Here is a 20469-nt window from a genome sequence, read left to right as displayed (position 1 = left end):
GCTGAAAAGAAACTTGGGGATATTTCTATATTTCTTTTATATTTCTTTTTTATATTTCTGTGTAGCTACAAGACAGTGAGGCAAAAGATGATGGAATCATCTGCTTAAATTTGGCAACAGCATTATCAGATAAACATCTGCTAGAGTAACATTTCTTTACATTACTGTAAGGTCAATTATGCTAAATTCAAAAGTTAATAAGAAATGGTCAGAAAACAGAGGGTTTTGGGGGAGAACTATTAAATTATCAATTTCAAACCCATTTGTCATGACAAGATCGAGGGTACGGTTAAAACGATGAGTGGGTGTATTGAGCTTTTTTACAGTGTCTTGGCATCAGAACATGACCATTATAAGCTGTAATGAGGGAAACCAATGCAAAAACACTAAAACGTAACTTTGGAGCTCTGCATGCCATAATAAAACGAGTCTAAACCACGGCAATTGCGAATATGATTTTACGGTGTATTGAGCTGTTTTACAGTAGCTTGGTATTAGAACAGGACCATTATAAGCTCTAATGTTACAGTAGAAACCAATGCAGAAACACTAAAACGTAACTTTGGAGCTTTTCAGGCCATAAAAACACTAGGTTAAACCACAGCAAATTCAAATGTGATTTTAGGGTGTATTGACCTGTTTTACAGTAGCTTGGCATCAGAACATGACCATTATAAGCTGTAATGTTAGAAATCAATGCAGAAACACAAAACATTGTTTTAAAGCTTTTTAGACCAAAAGAAACCAGGTTTAAACCACGGAAATTGCAACTGTGCTTTTAGGATGTATTGAGCTGTTTTACAGTAGCCTGGCTTTGGAACATAACCATTATAAGCTGTAATGTTAGAAAACCAATGCAGAAACAGTAAAACTTCGTTTTGGAACTTTTCAGGCCATAAGAACACTAGTTTAAACCACGGCAATTGCAACTGTGCTGTTAGGGTGTATTCAGCTGTTTTACGGTAGCTTGGCATCAGAACATGACGATTATAAGCTGTAATGTTACAAACCATGCAGAAACACTAACACATAGTTTTGGAGTTTTTCAGGCCATTAGAACACTAGTTTAAACCACAACAATTGCAATTGTGCTTTTAGGGTATATTGAGCTGTATTACAGTAGCTTGCCATTGGAACATGGCCATTATAAGCTGTAATGTTAGAAACCAATGCAGAAACACTAACACATAGTTTTGGAGCTTTTCAGGCCCTAAGAACACTACTTTAAACCACGGCAATTGCAACTGTGCTTTTAGGGTGTCTTGAGCTGTTTTACAGTAGCTTGGCATCGGAACATGTCCATTATAAGCTGTTCTGATGGAAACCAATGTTAAAACACTAAAACTTCGTTTTGGAGCTTTTCGGGCCATAAGAACCCTAGTGTAAACCACGGCAAATGCAGCTGTGCTTTAGGCTGTATTGAGCTGTTTTACAGTAGCTTGGCATCAGAACATGACCAATATAAACTGTAATGTTGGAAACCAATGCAGAAACACTAAATGATTGTTTTGGAGCCTTTCAGCCCACAAGAACACTAGTGTAAATGCAGAAACACTTGTTGTGGAAATCTTCTTATAAAGAAATCAACCGGTGATCATCAGTGTGATAAACCATCTCAAAGTTTACTTTCATGTCGACACGGAGTGGATCACAATTACATCTAAGATGTAAGGCACATCTCACTATGTACAAAGTATCCACTGAAGGACTGAGGACACAAGACCTGTATTTATACCCTGTTACAAACCCCCACATTAGCTGTTGACTGGTCTTTGATATACATGAGTGCAGTAAACCCCCTTAACTTCCTTTTACAATGTTCCCGTGGTCACTACAGTGAAACCCCCACCATTTGATAACCAAATGCTTCATGACCCCCCAGGAACACCCCTCAGCCAGAGGCACCGCATCTCAGGACAAACACGAAATTTACCACACACTAAAACATCGTTTTGGAGCTTTTCAGGCCATAAGAACACTAGTTTAAAACACGGCAAGTGCAACTGTGATTTTAGAGCTTTTTTGAGTGGTGGGTTCAACATCCCCACAAACCCTACAGGACACTGTATGTCTGACCCTGGCTTTATGGCTTGGCTGATTTCTCACATCCCTCCTACTTACTGGTCCAGGCTGACGCGTCTGGTGTTGTAGCACCCGCTCTAGTATTGTTATTAGGTGGTCAAGGCGATCAGCTGCTCCATCTTTCCCCTAAGTCAGCGATGAGGTTAAAACATGCTCAATGACAGGTTTTACACTGCCCGTGTGGGCGTCCACTTCCTGCTGCTGGGCAGCTATCGCCATAGCCCCTCTCAGCTGGGACACCTGCCTCCGGTCTACTATGCTCAACAAGTTTTTTATGTATCAGTGACTGTCCATTGCTTTAGTGGCTTGCACTTGAATAAGAGAGATAGTTCAGGCTTAGGGCAATGGCGGATGAACATGGCAGGAAGGTCAAGGCACAGGTTGTCAAATGTCTTATTTTGTCTCTTTAGGCAGTCTTCTGTCACCTCCATAGCTAAGTCTCAGCCAGTAGTCAAAAGGGCGTTCGTTTGGGGTCGGCAATGTGGCATAGAAATCTGCTAGAGGCATCCCAAATGAAACTGTGTCACTAAAGGGCTGCTTTAGTATTTCAAAGATGGGACCTGGGCCTCTGGTTAGTGTCAGGCTTGGATTACTCCATATGCCTACTTTCACCACATCACGTGCCCTTCCACAGATCTTACCCAACAATTCTTCAGCTTGTTCAGCCACCAAAACACCCTTCTTCTTCAAGTAAGCCAACATCACTCTATAGAAGCGGTTTTCAAAACCCCAGTCATCCCATGGCCTAAACGTGACTCAATCCAAGATGCTATGCTTTCTCCTATGGAGAGACCAATTTGGGATGCTATGCCTGCCTGTTTAATCCTTGAGTGGGGGAAAACTTTGGGAACATGGCGGGGTCTCTGTAATGTTTTGATTAGCAGCTAGATCATCGAAAACTGGTTTAGGAGTGGATGAATCAAAAGAAAATAGAAATTAGGCTCTGCCACGGCCAACAGGCGATACTGGGCTGAATGTCACCAGTCCTCTTCCCCTACCATGTGTTCCATTACCAGCCATGTTGAGTCTCAAGAAAATAACAAAACCCCTAACAAACAATCTAAAAGATTAATGTTACTGTACAAATATCAAAAAAAGAAACTTAATACTCTACACTGTAACAGTCAAGGTGAAGGCAATCAGGAAGTAAACAGCAATTTCACCTAAAAGGGAAAAAAGTTAAACATTCATATCAAACCTCCCAGTCTAGACGAAACAGGCAGGATACTGTAGCTAGTGTCTTTTCACAATTTTCTCAAAAGTGGCATAACATCACCCTCTCGTGACTGAAGCCGGTACTGGGTACTGCACCCAAAGGCCGTTGTCGATTCCATTGCTGTGCAGACGCGATGAAAACTCAACAATATGCATCGATGAGTTCAGTCCTTCAGCCCTCACCAACAGTACAGTCCCTCTGGAAGGTCCTGTCTCCTCAGTCGCGCCAGAAACCACCAGATATTAGACGAGTCCCTCCGCCGAAAAAAGGATCTTGACGTCGGGTCATGGCACCAATGTAACTAACTCTAAACTGGTGTTGTTCACAGAGCCTCATATAATCTCAAACTTATAGATTTATTGAGCTTTTTACCTTTCTCCCTGGCCTCCCTGCCAAAAGCTCTAGGCTTTGAGAATGCTGAAAAGGGTCATTTCCCTCACAAGTTCAGCTCTAAGGAGAATCTGAATTATGTTGGACCATATCCCACTCCTGAATATTAAGATTGCCAACAAATGACTCCAAAGAAACGCAAGGATTTCATGGCGTGGTACACCCTAGTTCCCCGCGGGACATTTAATTTTAAAGCGGAGGCAAAGCGCTAGTGCCAAAATGACACAAAGATTCTCATGAAAGCGCACTTTGCATTTAGAGAGTGCTTTGTGAACGAGACAGCTCTAGACCCCTTCAAGCGAGCAACCATCACCATGTTTGTTTTCAGGTCACTCTTGCCTGTCCGTACGACGATAGGTGCAAGTGTTTATCCAGCACGCCCTAAACGGAGGTGAACAGAGTTTTGGATGCATGCGGGTGGATAGCTATTATGAGTCAGGCAGGGTGAAGACCACATATGAATTTCTGGGCTTCTTCTACCACGGTTGCTTGGAGTGTTTCTCAGGCAGCATGCCTTAACGAGGAAAACTTTTGAAAAAATGCATGTCGAGACGCATTAGAGATTGGCAAAGCTGAGGGCAGAGTAGGGGCTCCGTGTGATTATCATGAAGGAGATGTTACATCTCCACTCTCTTCAAGAATCAGGGCCAGCCAATGCTCTCCGGGCAGGTGCCACGCATGGGTGTTCACTATAATATAGGAGGGTCTCTTAAACTCTTAAACACAAGCAGCGACAGCTCGTCGGAGGCCCACAGTCCTTGGAACACGTCCCGCATGTTATGGGAAAAATTGTCTCTTCCTTATTTCTATGTGTCTTCCTTACTTCTATGCAGTTATTATATGATTTATGACTTATGTTCTGCAATTAATATCTTGTGTTTTGTCTTACTATATGCATTTGACATTTCACCTACATTGTTCAATGGTTGTCTCTGCCTAATAGACTCTCAACTCTAGCTCCCAAACCCAAGGTCGGGGAGTTGTGTCTCTGTCTGTTGAGACTTGGTGCTCCTTTCTCACAGATAGTTGGACGTCAGCGATGCAGGTGTGAGAATGTAAATATCTTCACACACACTGCGACAGGGAGGAGATGGTGCATGTAATTTGATTGGGTTAGAAAGACATTCCACCCTAGTCGGACAGAGAAGCTAAAAGGCAGAAGCAACTTGAGGATCGTGGGCTCTTTGCATCACACCTTCGTGGTGTGTGCACTGATCTCCCCAGCTGGTTTTTGGTTTGTTGGTGTGCACGATCAACATCCATGCTTTTTATTTGCTTTCCCCATTATTTTTATTTTCTTTATTATTTCAATAAATCGCACAAAAGGACAACTCTCTCTCATCTACTTCTTTATGGAAAATTTCCACCACACGCAGTAGGGGATGCATAATGTTTTCCAGTTGAATACTGTTCATTCCCTCTAATAATAATCAACTAAAATGTTCCTTTTTGAATCAATCTCGAGAATGGAATCGTAACAGGCGTAGACCACTAGCGTAGTAGTCTGCGCTAGAACCTGTCAGGGCTCGCAGTGAGCGGACAGGAGAGTGGGACCCAAACGCACAGCTCAGGAGACAGACTTAGAATGAGCCAGGTTTATTTGGCATTAAGACGGCGGGGAAAACAGGTGTCGGGCAGGCAATTGTCGGAACCAGGGAACTCAATATGCAAGCAGAGGTACAGGCAAGAAAAAGGCAGAGTCAAAAACAGGCACAGGTCAAAACCTTCGACTTTCGCGTTGGCTGGGAGACAGACAAACCGGGTGCTTGATAACAACAAACTGGCAAACGGAACAGATAAGTACTGGCGTTTAAATGCAGGAAACTGCAGGAAACACTGCTGCGCAGCGCAATCAGCTACTCCGTGGTGTAAACAATGCGCGCTCTGGCCCCGACGCACATCGTAGTTTTTAAACAGCGTTTTTACTGTGCCAAACTTAGAAAGACTATATAAAAGCTGTGTACAGTTTGTGTACACTAATGCTACTAACAAAACACTAAAGAGATAAACTTAAATAAGTGAAGAAAGTGATAAATAGTAAGAGGACAGCCAGCTCGACCGGCGCCGGAGAAAAAAAAAAAAGTACTCCGCCCCGTAAAAGCCTCGTGGTTAGTCAGCCATATAACCACATATTTCGGTAAAGTGCCCTGAAAGAGATTTTCTGGAATTGACCGGAATTGAGAATGTTTTACTATTGATGTGCGAGAGAGGATACAAAGCATTGCCCTTGGTCAGTGCGGATGAGTGTCCTATGTGCACGACGGGGGACACAGTCACTTTCTTTACAAACAGAGAAGCGCCCAGCACATGCAGCTTAAAATCAGCATTTGCCGCGTGCATCAGGCAAAAGGCGTTGCTGGCTCTTGTGAATTTAATTCTTAAATAAACAGAATTAAAGACCAGCCTCTCGCAGATAACTTTTAGCGACCGCTGTTAGATGGGGCTTTGCCACACTAATTTTCCTCTTTCCAAAGGCATTACAAAACGAAACAGTTTGGAAAATATTGAGCCTATACCTCTACTGTACTGCGCGGACGCTCCGGCAAAGCCTGAAAGGCCGGACCCCACCTGATCGTCATAATAGCTGACAAATCTATACAGGTCCATGTTATAGCCCTGGCGCGTCATGTTTTTACGGGCCTAAAGTGTGTGTGAGTGTGAGTATAGTCTTGCCATACGCGGCTTGTATTGATCGTTTTTAATCTGTAGGTAGACATTCTCTATATGATGCTTGGACAGCGGCAGGTAATGCGGAGGATTAAACGTCTTTGTGATAACGTCTCCGTATTGACCCTCGACCGTCACGCAGCGGAGAGGAGCGAACAAGTTACCAACCACCTGGTGCCTCACTATATCCGAATAACAGTATAAATGTTAGAATCCGCACTTTAAATCAGCGGGCCGCTGCGACAGTTGTACTCCAGGCCCCATAGAAATCCAGGCGTCCTTCTCAACACCCAGCGCATAGCACACAGGCTCAGAAAACTAAAGTTTATAGCGCCCACTGCCATTCCAAGCGATGTAATATGTGTGTGTTTCATACCATATGTCATGTTCTGGGTTTTGTTTCTGTTTTTTTTCTGAAAGGACTTCCGTTTCTGATCACACCATGTTAGTTTCCGCTTCACGTTCTGGTTCTCATTACGCACACCTGTTTCAGATCAGTCAATTCTCTCCTGTATTTAATCACCAGTAGTCACCACATCCAGTTGTCAGATTGTCACTTGTAAGTCACCACATTCCAGCGTTTCTTTGATTGCCTACCTTGTTTGAGATCGTGTTTCCGTTTCTGACTCCTGCCTGTTCCTCCTGTACTGCTGCCCAAGATATCCTGTTTATGACCTTTACAGTCTGTACTACGATTGTGGATTAAAACTGTGATTTTAAAACTCCCTTCGTGTGTCCGCACTGTGCATGTGGGTCCAATACCTGTGCATACCGGCAATCCCTGACAGAACAATCTGGCCAGACACAGACCCAGCCAGCACCCAGCTTTCATTGAGGTCAGTGACTGTTTTTTTTTGTTGGTGTGTTTGGTTGCGTGCACTAACCATGTGCCGGCGTAATGAAGCTTTTCTGCCCGAGTTTACTGGAGGATATCCGCAGGGACCTCGAAAGGCTGGCTAAAAAATATGCGGAAGCGCCCAGTCTTACTGTCTGGGTTCGCATAGTAAAACTAGGCATCGCAATATTGGAAGAAGAATTCTGGTGGCGTGAGTACCCCGGAGTGCAGGTGTTCTTTGATAGTCTCCGGTTAATGCGGAGGGATCTGGCACGCGCTCTGTGCGCATCGTCTGTCCGTGTCTCCGCAGCCGTTCCTGTCACCGCTCCAGCGGCTCAAGCTCCCGTTTCTGTCGCCACTTCGTCAGCTCCAGCCCAAGCTTCAGACGCCGCGGTCTTTATTCTCCAGTTGGACCCAGTCATGGAAACCCAGCCCGCGCCGATCCCAGGAATTTAGCCGACAGTCAGTCGTCGATGCTCTGGGCGACGTCGGCGGGGGCACGGTTCCAAGGTCCAGGGCCCAAAGACCATGGTTGCTACGACCTAACGGCTCTCTTCTCCGGCAGAGAATCTCTCTGGTCCTCCAGCTGACTACCCCACGTCTATTGCAGGCATCCCAGACAGCGTTCACCAGCGAATTTGCCTCCACTGTACTGCTCTGTTTGTTTTCCTCTTTGCGCACTTCATGAACACCGCCAAAGCAACATCTGACCAGAGCACCAAGGAGTACCTGTTCCAGGAAGCGGCCGCTCTTATCCTGAGAGAACCTGCACTGCGCGAGGCCCTAGAACTCTCGGAGCTGCAGTCAGCAGCCGTATCAGTTCCTGCGTCTCAGGCAGCATCAGTTCCTGCTCCTCAGTCAGCGTCAGTCCCTGCCTTGACCTTAGTACAGACACCATGTCATGCTCAGGTTCCAGTTCAGCCATGTCACGCTCAGATTCCAGTTCAGCCTTGGGTCGGGAGCCTGTCCCTGTTACACCCTCCATGAGAGGGGGTGTTTGGGCCCTGTGGGGCTTCCTTGGGATGTACTATGTTTGGACTTTGCTTACCTGCCCCCACTATGCGTGGTGGTTTTGGACTTTCTGTTTCCTGTTGTGCCATGGACTCATGATGGACATTGATCCCTGTTCCTGTTTCGGCCCACCTCCGGTCCTCCCTTTGCCCTCCCTGCTTGTGTGCCTCGGCGGTGGTGGATTCGGTCCCTCCTCCTGAGACCACCCTCCACCCGCCCTGGTTGTCCTCTCTGTCGTAGAACCCATATCCAAAATACTCTTAATTCACCTTGTGCTTTGCCTCGGCCGTGGTGGCAGGGTACTCTGGGTTCTCTGAGGGTTCAAACAGGGTCGTATCCATCCAGTTAAAATAGGCGAGGCCCGGAGGTATTGTTGGCCATGTATGCATGTATGACAGGTTTGTCAGAGCAACTTCCCAAGCTCCTTTTAAATCTATATGCCGTGCCAGATCAGCGCAAAATACAGAGTTCAGCTCAACACCTGCGTTGGACGGCAGGGTGAAGTAAAAACTATCCTCGTCCATATTTTATACGTTTACAATCTCCGATGCCTTTATATAACTGTTAAACTTTTCGGGCCAGTTCAACCATTTAACCAGAACGTGCTCCACTCCTCCAATTTTGCGTTTGCTCAGAATTGTTTCCACTTTGAACGCCTTGTAGCTGAACTCTGTCACTTTTGCAATTCTGCCTCATAAAAGGATCCTTCGACGGGCTCGTCGTCATAATTGCATAGTTTGTGGACCAGTGGTATCCTAGGAACACATTCTGTTATCTTAAAAAGCTTATTGGTGAACCCCTGGGTATATTTCTTTTCAAAAACGTCTCTCAGCTTTGATATGCGCACAATATCCCCACTTTAAAATTCATCTTTAAGGCCTTCTTGTGTCGCAAAAGAAAGGAGTCGTATGTCACGATCTGGGTTTTTGTTTCTCGTTTTATTTCTTGTTTCTGGTATTTATTCTGAAGGACTCTCTGTTTTCACTTATCATGTTTTGGTTTCCTGTTTTAGTTTGGTAGTACTTCTGTTTTTCTGTTTTCATCTGTTTAGTTCCTGTTTCACGTCCCGGTCTCATTACACACACCTCTCTGCTATTAGTAATCACCGCCATCAGTCACTTCGGTCATTGTCAGATAGTCTTATGAGAATACCGTCGTGCCACGCTCCATCGCCAGTAGAGTAAGTTTTCTGTTTTGTTTTGGTTTTGCCGATGTTAGCCACTGTCAGAGCTCTTGATGCCCGGTGCCTGACCGGGCGATTATTCTTAATTTTGTTTGGACATTTACCGGACTGTTATTAAATAAATTACCAAACCGAGTTGGTTCTCCAGTCGTGCATTTCGGTCCTGCGTCACGATCACGTTTCCGTCAATCCGTGACACCGTACAGATTCTGAAATACCTCTAAAGCATTTTTATACGTCACCTGAGCGGCTTCATTTTAATACTGGAGTGATATGCATTATTGTGGCTTTTGACATTTTGCTGACGGTAGTGTCACTGTCGTCATCCCCGACGTAGCATGCGCTATCCACCGACAGGGTTGGGGAGGGTGGAGGGTGAGTTGATGCTGAGAAGGCATGCTTGCCTGGTTGCTTGCTTGGTTAATTGCTTGCTGAGGACTGGAGCAGAGGGTCTCTATTTGTCCCTGGAGATGAGAGGGGCGGGGTGGGTGAGGCTAGGGGAAGAGGGCTTTTCTGACTACAATCAATTCCTTATAATCCTGGCTCATTCGAAAAAGCTGCGCAATCGAGGTTCCCCATTCATCAAATATTTTCACAATCTGCTGGAAAATCCTGCATTCAGTGCTGAAGCGGGCTACGAGCAGCCGACAGTCTGCACCTACAGGCACGTGTATGCTCACTCTGAAGTAGCAATGGTCGATGGAGGAGCTGCTGGTTTCCCAAACAAACTTCAGTATTTTCGGGTCTGGGTCCTCCATGTCATAGCGTCGCTCAGACGCTGCTCCTCTGTATCCGGCACCGCTCGCATCTTCTTCTTAACGAGCTCATCTTCCTCGTCAGATTCATCCTCGTCCATTCTTTCAAAAAGCTCTCTCGGATACCCCGCTATTACGCCGCACAAAACACTCCAGTCATTTGGAGTGACGGGCAGTGTCGGGGGAGAAAACATCTCCGTCTTTGAGCTGGTAAAGGCGCAACTCCCCCGTAGGGTAGCAAAACACATAGCCAAAAGAGCCCGATGCTAGCTTTAACCCGCCCTTGAGAGACGCGGGTAGCGCTCTCTGCACTCTGCACAATCGCAGCTTCGTTTTCTTAGGAACTCCGCGCTGATACTGACTCTCTGCAACCCCAACGTTCATGCTGCTGACGATGCTGTCAGAGTCCTCTACTGCGGGAGAATCGGCCATTTTCCTGTTTTTCTCCCACACACGACAGTCTCTGATCAAGTGATTAGTGAAGAGTCTATAAAATCCCTCATAGCAAGGTCTTTTTGAAGCCACATGCTCAAGAAGGCATGGATGTGTAGCGGATGTGTCACATAACAGCTGCATTCTGATGATCACAACGCCCCTTTAACATGAAGGATGAAAGATCAGCAGACCTCTGACTCTCAGGGTCAAAGGACCGGTGCACTTTGACTTTCGGGGTCAAACAACAGGTGCACTCTTACTTTCGGGGTCAAAGAGCAGGTACACTTTGACATTGCAAGTTCAAGGGTGAAAAGATCAAAGGTTGTCTATTTTACTCTCTATTACTAATTAAACTATTGTAACACTTAAAATGCAACACAATAATGAGGATACCTAATTTCAGCTGGTGGACATAGCCTATATGCATGTTGCACAGATTAAAAGAAGTAAAGTAGGTAAGTATCCGCATTTTTACTTTATACATTCACACAAAGTACCTTTGTTGTTCTTAAGGAATTTCCTGGGAAAACTGTAGATCAGGTATTGCCCTTCCCCCTCAAACCTAGTATCAAATAATAGCATTTTGTTCACAGAATACAATGGCATCAGTTTCATGACAGTTGAAAGTTCTGGTGCATCTGAACCAGAACTTGTGTCCAAATGAAGAGTTTTCCTTTTATTACTTCACATTCCTGGTTTACGATCCAGATCTCCTGGGCTAATGGGAGAGTCCATGAAGTGAATCTTGGTAGAGAATTTATGAGACTTGGTCTGGTTAGTGATAAGGCAGAGGAGGACCCTGGTGAGACTTAGGTTGTGTCACCTAAAAGTATGCATGGTCTTTTGATGTGCACTTAGCCATATGTGTGTTGTTTATGTTAAACATGCTGTTGTGTGAGGCAATACGAATAATGATTCCCTGTATTTTTATCTTCTGGTGAATCGCAGCTTTGTCTCTGTGAAAGGGAGTGAAGCTTACACGTGGTGTTAAGTTACCTAGCACCCCCTAGGATTGCTACATCACCATTAAGTATACACTCAGCTCCAGCTTTTGTTTGAGAATTTCAATTTCTAGATCTGTCTTTTCGAACTGGCGGTCCAATTATAACATTTCCTGGAGATTTAGTTTATACAACTCCTCAACTGGTAACTGAAAATACAGAAGATTTAGAATTACATGACAAAGTTCCTCATTATTCTTACAGAATTGAACTCTGGCATTTCCTGAACATCACTGAACTGTGTCAATCTGTGCAGCAGAATGTGACGGACCCTCTTTCACACTCTGGGGCAGAGGGGAGATATTAATGTCAATATACTTGGAGATCAAGTTACATCATTTAGGCTACGCAACACAAACATCAGAAATCATGTGATGTGTATAAACTGTAATAATATTACACTTTTTAATACTGCTTATCATATTTTAAGCTTTATTTAGTAGTATACTTACAACATCCTGGGCTTCTGTTGTGACAGGAGGATCCAAGAGGCTGATATTATCAGGGTTCGTTCGGATGAGGACCCACATGCACAGCAAAATACAAGGTTTTCTGGCGTTAAGGAGTGTAGTTTATTCCAATATGCGGAGTAAAGTCCAGGCAGGGTCATACACAGGCGATCAAACAGGTTAAATGGGATCAGGCAGAGGCATAGTCAGGAGCAGGCACAGATCATATCCGAGAGGTGAGTACAATACCATACATCAGGCGTTGAATCGTGGTCGGGCAGGCAAGGTCGGTAACAGGCGGGTACAACACCAAGGCAGACAGAACAGGCAGGGATTAGGCAGGCTCAGAATCAGCAGTCCAGAAACAAGATACGTAAAACACGGCCGGAGAGAATCAAAGAAACTGGGAACTATGACGGGTACACACAAACGACGATCTGGCGGAGGTCCGCAGGGACTGCAGCTGGCGCGACCCCCTCCTGGAGGTCCGCAGGGACTGCAGCTGGCGCGACCCCCTCCTGGAGGTCCGCAGGGACTGCAGCTGGCGCGACCCCCTCCTGGAGGTCCGCAGGGACTGCAGCTGGCGCGACCTCCTCCTGGAGGTCATGACCGACAGGAACAGGGACTGGAACGGCCGCAACATGGCCGACAGGAACAGGGACTGGAACGGCCGCAACATGGCCGACAGGAACTGGAACGGCCGCAACATGGCCGACAGGAACAGGGACTGGAACGGCCGCAACATGGCCGACAGGAACAGGGACAGGAACTGGAACGGCCGCAACATGGCCGACAGGGACTGGGACAGGAACTGGAACGGCCGCAACATGGCCGGCAGGGACTGGGACAGGAACTGGAACGGCCGCAACATGGCCGACAGGGACTGGGACAGGAACTGGAACGGCCGCAACATGGCCGACAGGGACTGGGACAGGAACTGGAACGGCCGCAACATGGCCGACAGGGACTGGGACAGGAACTGGAACGGCCGCAACATGGCCGACAGGGACTGGGACAGGAACTGGAACGGCCTCAACATGGCCGACAGGGACTGGAACGACCTCTACTTGGCCGACAGGGACTGGAACGACCTCTACTTGGCCGACAGGGACTGGAACGGCCTCAACTTGGTCGACAGGAACAGGGATGGCCTCAACTTGGCCGACAGGAACAGAAGCGGCGTCCTTACTAGAGCCGGCGGCACTGCTCTCAGGCTCCTCACAGGAGCCGGCGGCGCTGCTCTCAGGCTCCTCACAGGAGCCGGCGGCGCTGCTCTCAGGCTCCTCACAGGAGCCGGCGGCGCTGCTCTCAGGCTCCTCACAGGAGCCGGCGGCGCTGCTCTCAGGCTCCTCACAGAAGCCGGCGGCGCTGCTCTCAGGCTCCTCACAGAAGCCGGCGGCGCTGCTCTCAGGCTCCTCACAGGAGCCGGCGGCGCTGCCCTCAGGCTCCTCACAGGAGCCGGCAGGGACTGAAACGGCGCCTCCTCTGGAGCTGGCATGGCTACTTGCCGCTGCCGAGCTCGACGGAGCAGACGTCGGGCCTGATCGGGTGTGCATAGCACTTGTTCGACAGGTGGTGACCTCTGGCTGGGACAAGACCTGCACGGGACTGGGCTGGACTGGGGCAGGAACGTGACTGAGCTGGACTGGGGCAGGAACGTGACTGAGCTGGACTGGGACGGGAGTCGACTGAACTGGGGCCTGGACTGGGCTCGACTGGACTGGGGCCTGGACTGGGCTCGACTGGACTGGGGCCTGGACTGGGCTCGACTGGACTGGGACCTGGACTGGGCTCGACTGGACTGGGACCTGGACTGGGCTCGACTGGACTGGAACATGGACTGGGCTCGACTGGACGGGGGCCTGGACTGGGCTCGACTGGACGGGGGCCTGGACTGGGCTCGACTGGACGGGGGCCTGGACTGGGCTCGACTGGACGGGGGCCTGGACTGGGCTCGACTGGGCTAGAACATGGACTAGAGACTGAACAGCGCGCGGCTGGACTGGAGACTGAACAGCGCGCGGCTGGACTGGAGACTGAACAGCGCGCGGCTGGACTGGAGACTGAACAGCACGCGGCTGGACTGGAGACTGAACAGCACGCGGCTGGACTGGAGACTTAACAGCGCGCGGCTGAGCTGGAGACTTAACAGCGCGCGGCTGAGCTGGAGACTGAACGGAGCACGGCTGAGCTGGAGACCATGGAGACGGGGGACCGCACGAGTGCAGGAAGTCCTCCCAGCGGAGTAAACGTGGAGCTGGGCAGGCTGGTGCAATCGTGACGGTCCGACGGGGCTGGGAGGAGGAGACCGAAGCCATCGGCGGTGCGACCGGTGCTGGCGTGACCCGAGCGGACGGCGTGGAGGCGGGTGTGGTGCGGAGTGCGCTGCTTAACTCCCCAAGCCGCGCGCACAATTGCTCGTAGAGGTGACGGACACTGGAGCGTTCTAGCATGCCGTCCTCGTCCTCTAGGGTCCACACCGCCACTTCCACGGCGCTGCGCTGGTCTTCCGGGTTGGGCGCCCTTCGGTAATCCTCCGCGAGGATCGAAAAATACTGGCGTAGATCGCCGGGTAGCTCGGCGCATGCAAACTCCATTCTCCCCGCGGGTGAATGGGACTCGCCGCCAAAAAACAGAAACCAAAACAAGAAACAACAGGTTAAATGGGATCAGGCAGAGGCGTAGTCAGGAGCAGGCACAGATCATATCCGAGAGGTGAGTACAATACCATACATCAGGCGTTGAATCGTGGTCGGGCAGGCAAGGTCGGTAACAGGCGGGTACAACACCAAGGCAGACAGAACAGGCAGGGATTAGGCAGGCTCAGAATCAGCAGTCCAGAAACAAGATACGTAAAACACGGCCGGACAGAATCAAAGAAACTGGGAACTATGACGGGTACACACAAACGACGATCTGGCGGAGAACTAAGGACACAGGTGGTGGTTAAATACAAAGTGGCTTGATTATTGATAAAGTGCAGGTGTGGATAACGACCAGGTGAAGCAGGGACAGCTGTGACAAGACAAAAACCGGAAGTAAAGCTCGAGCAGAAACAGAAACCAGGAGACTACCAAAATAAAACAGGAAACAACTAGACACAAAACCCAAATCGTGACAGATATTACCATCAGAATCTAATAAGACCAACAAAGAACCCAACCCAGACTGTAAGAAATGGATATATCAAAAGTAGACTATGTAAAAAATCGAATATATAAGTAGGCCTCTTACATTTTACAAATGCACTTGTATCTTGGGGAGTGACTGGTTCTAATGAATTCCCTCCAGGAATTCTTTCAGCCCCTGCTTTCCAGTGTTCATGCTGAGGGCCATCTCCTCTTCATGTATCAGTGGTGGTGGTGCAGGTCCTCCACCAGTTTTTCTAGCCTCTGCCTTCTATCTGTTGGCTGAGTAGAAGTCTAATGATAATAATCACGTTATTTTTATGCCTGCAGGATTGAACCTACATAAAAATTTAAATTAAATTCTTATATTATTACATGAGTTTTGGGTAACTTTTAAAAACCTAATTAATGTAATAATTGCTCTCCATGAAACATATTGGATTATTGAATTATCATTACTTTACAAATCCCACATCAACCACAGGAACTTTAAAAATGGATAGACATAACACTGCACTTTTAATTCATACAAAAATTTGTATTTTGGGCAATTGCTGAAGTACTTGCTTAGATGAGTAAACAATTACTTTAAAAGTCCTTACTTTACAAGTGAAATATAACAACAATACTAACATTATTTAGTAATTAGTTACACCGAACAGTATGATTAAAATGTAAACTTACGCATTGACTCGAGCAGCTATTTTCTTCCAAGCCAGTTCTTTCTTTTACGCCGCTGCAGCCGTGTTGCTATTTCTACGGAATATAGACTCGTAGTCGCTATATGCTTGAGGTATATCCATTCCTCTTTTGTTGTCCTGTTGCCATGGTGACTCGTAATAGCTTCACTCCATTGATCAGGGCTTTGTATTGTTGCGGTGCACGCACTTAACTCTGAGTCAATTAACTCAAAGTTGCTTAAGCCAACTCTTATCAGCTGTTCTGAAACTGAAAACTCCAGGTTTGCAAACTCAGTGTAAGTCAACTCAGAGTTCAGTTTAAACTCAGAGTTTGTTAAACTCTGTATCTGCAACATTAGTCACTCACTGTGCACTCTAGCATAGTAGGTAGCGGCAATGCACCTTTCAGTTGGTTGCCGCCTGCCATTTAAAAGACAAAATAAAGAAGTCACTCACTGTGACACGAACTGACATGGGGCAGTTAGGGTTCAGAAAGTGCTCCGTTGTTGGCCTTTTCCTTTTACCAGCCAAGCAAGAAAGGAGAATGGATTAATTTTATTATAAATGGACTGGTGCCTAAATGCTTGTTCGTGTGTGGACACCATTTCACCTCAAAATGCTTTGAAAACGAGGGTATATTTTAAAACTGGGCTTGAGGTTAAAAAAGGGCTCTGTTCCTAAAAGATGTGATCCACTTGCTGCTTCCTCAAACGTAAGTGGTTGCTTGATACTTATTTGATGTATGTACTCCAGAAGTTTCCTAGTTTATAATCTTCCCTCCTGTGTAAGGAATGCTAATGGATAGAACAGTTGATGCTAACAGCTACAGCGACAGAGAGAGTCTCTCCAGCATTTGTCCGTTTCGAATCATGTGACATATGGTACTGAGGTCATTCACTCAGCTCACATTTTAGCTGCTAGCGCCATGTTAGCCGCTAATGCTAGCATCGCGCTAGCGGCTAGTGCTAGCCCTTCAGTAAAACTTGGGTTTGGCTGCAATAGTAAGTTGTGAGATTCAGCTGTGTTTCTAATTACTACCGAACCTTTCATGTGTATGTCATAGCCAAAGTAGACCTATGACTTTGTGTAATGGCAAGTTCTATCAAAGTGTAAAATGTATGTTGTTGCTAGTGATGTGTCGTTCGTGAACAATTTGTTCAATAGGAACTAATCTTTTATATGACTCGGGGGGAACGAGTCCTCTCAGTGAACTTGTCACTTGTTCAGTATGTGCAGTACCTTCTCTCGCCACATGGCAGCAGCTGCTTAAGCTCAGTCAGCAGGACCGAAAACAGAAATGATTCGTTCAGGACTGACTCAACTGAGCGTCGTTCCTCAAGGATTAGTTCTTTTGTCACGTGACAGCCGAACTGCACAGGCTCTGTAAAGCAGAAAGCACTGTAGTTCGTTCCTGATTTGTCCCTATGGATTCATATGATCCGTTCGTTCATTCTTTCGTCACGTCACAGCTGTGGCTCAACTACGGTGCTGTGTGGACTGATAAACAAGGAAATGAGCGATGTCTGATTTCTGACAATTATTTATTTGTCACCTGGCAGCCGAAATATATTATTTATTCATGTAATTATAATTAATTAGTGGTCTTTGATTCTTGCAGATGTGTGTAATGTTATTATGTATTTAATGTAAAGTGTGTTTGTAAATATATACTTGCGAACATTATATCAACATGTTGATTTTGTGGTAATAATAATAATAATAATAATAATAATAATAATAATAATAATAATAATAAATTAACAATGTCACGTTTTGGCTAGGATAAATGCACCAATGCACCAGGTTAATATTTTAGGGAACTTATTGTTACTTTGTGCTTTAAAAGTCACACTAATTGTCAAAATAAGTTTTACTTCCACTTTACCAGCCGTCATATAAAAGGCCGCTTGGCTGTGTGATTTAGTTCATCGTTCTCTTTCTCGTTCATTGTTCATCGTTCACAGCTCAGGCTCTGTGGCGAGCACCAAGTACTACAGTTCTTTTGGGACTCGTTCTTATGGATCGTTCGTTCGTTCACTTGTCACGTGACAGCCGAGCAGCAAGCGCTCTAGTTCGTTCCTACCGCTACCAAATGACTATCGCGCTGTTAAACAACAATGGCAGGGAAGATGCAGGACATAAGTCACGTTAATGTGGTGCGTATTTGCTATGTTTTCAGATGGTTTGAATTGCTATTGGTCAGTATATAGTGTTTAAGAATCGTGGCCATTATTACAACGCCCACAGCACCACCTGCTGTAAATGTACGAAATGAACGACTGACTCGAAATGATTCGTTCACTTTACTGAACAAGACCTAAAGATCTGAGTCAGTTGAAAGAACGGAACTTCCCATCACTAGTTGTTGCTGTCTTCTACTAAGTGTTGCTTATCTTATCAGCTAGCTGTAAATGTGACATTGTATTTTTTTTATATAGGCTGGCGCACCCCAGCTACTGAAACACAAGGAGGTTGGCCTCAAACTGACACGCCAATGCAGGCTGTGGACACATGGCTACCTGCTTACCTAAGGAGTTTAACAGCAGTATGACAATTTGTTGGCCAATAGGCAGTTTCATTTGACAGAGATTTTGGATTTCACATTTGAGTAGTTTTAGTATTTATAATTTGATCTATATTATTGTCTATATATTTACTCTGTATGCAGTTGGTCAACTTTGAGCAGCCTGACAGAAAGGAGGTAATTAATACCATGCCAAGGTTTAATAAACAATCACCACCTCTACATAGTATTTACATTTGTGAAGGTTGTAAGATTACATAGGAAATACTGGACATTTTATTAATCTACTATTATATTCTCTATACCTTCTAGAGTGGTGTCAAGGAAAACAGCTGCATCCTCCATTTGTACAGCAGCTGCACTGCTTCCGATCAAAATGTTTTCCAAAACGTGATGAGCACAAGATCCTCACATCTCCCCAGCCAACTGCCCAAGACTGTACCTGTTCCACTCCAGAAACTATGCTTTCAACATAACTATGAATCCTACCCATTCATTCCGTGGTCTGCACATTGAACTGTGAAGGTAACTTAGCATTATAGTGCTGGTGCACTGGTTGACAATAAAGTTGGCTTTGACTATTTATGTTTTACTAAACTTTACTGAACTATTTTTTGAGGGAAAACAGAAAAGTGTTTTATAACATTTTAACTTTTATTCAGGTATTGCAAAGAAAACATCAATTTAGTTATTTCATAGGGGGTCTAAGTCCAACATAGGTGCCTTGTCCCTCAGGAAACACTGCCCTGATCCACAAGACCAGGGAAGATGGGATGATAACTTGGACTCTTCACCCTAGAAGTCCCCAGCAGCAGCTGACAAAACTTCTCTAGGCTAGATACCTGCAACGACTTGAGATACACACAGACATAGTATTGTCAAATTTATGACGGAAAGAAACAATAACTACATTTGTATTATATGCTATATATTAACACTTGATACATCATACACCTTACTAAAAGCAATTAAAATATGTTAGGTCAATATGTACTTAGAACCAAAGCTATGTTTGTAAACCAGAGTTCCCAGGTACGTTATGCAGTGATTAATCTGTAAATAGTAAAATGTTCTAAAATTGTTTATGAAATTCTGAGCTACTGATTTATTCCATGCATGTGTTCATAGTTTGTCTGATATACTTTATATTAAATGTGTTCTGTGATTAATACACATTCAAACATACTGGCTCCAGTCCTGAATAATGAACCATACATGACAGTAGGTTTGGTAACTGGTTCAGGCGTATCGAGGTAAGGTTTATTGAATTTTTAATTTCACTGTTCACTGTTTCCACACTGGCACTTAATTACAGACAAATACAGCATAAGATCCCATAATGGAGAAATTATTATGAACACAGCAGCACGTGAAAAAAGCGTGTGCATGGACCTTTAAGGATGAAGGGACACTTCATTTACAACAATTCACTACATATGTTCTATCCAGAGAAATTATCATTTATTCCTACTCTGAGACATCTCATCAGATTGAGACTACAACTAGTGCTTCCTGTTTTTTTTCTGTACCTGACCCAGCAACAGTCCAGCTGAGAGGGAGGTGGAGCCTGCTGGAGCACAACTGCTCTCTTCGCCATTGTTTATCCTGGCATACACGTACAGCACTAATATTCAATGGCTGAAGGTCTTGCTATAGATTATTTTTAACGACAGCGAGTTCTACAATGTGTAAGCAACTGGTTATGTGGGGAAAGCTGGTAGCCAATTGCAAGAACCCGGGAGGTGAAAGTGGTGCAGCCGACAGCTGAAAGGAGCTGTGTGCAAGCTTACCAGGGCTCCAGGTGTACCCTTGAGTAAGACACTTCACATTAGCTCCCTGGGCACCCTGCGTGGTTGCCCACTGCTCCACCAGGGAATGGTTTAAATTCAGAGGACCAATTTGCAGAGAGGGGTCTGGTTCGGGGACCACAGGATTGTGTCTCTGCTTTTTGCGGATGGCATTGTCCATTTGGCTTCATCGGACCTGGACCTCCAGCGTGCACTGGGGCGTTTTGCAACTAAGTGTGAAGTTGTAAGTTGATGAGAATCAATTCCTCCAAGAGGCCATGGTTCTCGACAGGAGAAAGGTGGTTAGCCCCAAATCTCTTGCCCCA

This window comes from Betta splendens, chromosome 14, assembly GCF_900634795.4.
Source record: "Betta splendens chromosome 14, fBetSpl5.4, whole genome shotgun sequence".
NCBI classification, from domain to species: Eukaryota; Metazoa; Chordata; class Actinopteri; order Anabantiformes; family Osphronemidae; genus Betta; species Betta splendens.
This window is presented reverse-complemented; position numbering follows the sequence as displayed.